The sequence below is a fragment of the Echinops telfairi genome, unplaced genomic scaffold (genome assembly GCF_000313985.2).
Source record: "Echinops telfairi isolate 266 unplaced genomic scaffold, ASM31398v2 ScPeMD7_7469;HRSCAF=8507_1, whole genome shotgun sequence".
NCBI classification, from domain to species: Eukaryota; Metazoa; Chordata; class Mammalia; order Afrosoricida; family Tenrecidae; genus Echinops; species Echinops telfairi.
Genome location: NW_022111373.1, coordinates 98,181,083 through 98,181,435, shown reverse-complemented (window position 1 = coordinate 98,181,435; position 353 = coordinate 98,181,083).

The following is a 353-nucleotide window of genomic DNA, read 5'->3' as shown; positions in this document are numbered from 1 at the left end:
AGTGCGGAGTGGAAACCCAAAGCCCATCTGTAGCAATTGGACAGCCCCTTACAGAAGGGTCTCAGGGAGAAGACGATCCAGTCAGGGTGCAGTATAGCACCCATGAAACATACAACTTTCCTCTAGTTCTTTAATGCTTCTTCCCCCTACTATGACCCCAATTCTACATTACAAAGCTGGTTAGACCAGAGTGTGTACACGGGTACAGATAAGAGCTGGAAACACAGGGAATCCAGTTCAGATAAACCCTTCAGGATCAATATTGAGAGTACCTATTCTAGGAGGGAAAGGGGAATGTGGGAGGAGATAGGAGGAACCAATCACAATGATCTCCATATAAGCCCCTCCCAGGG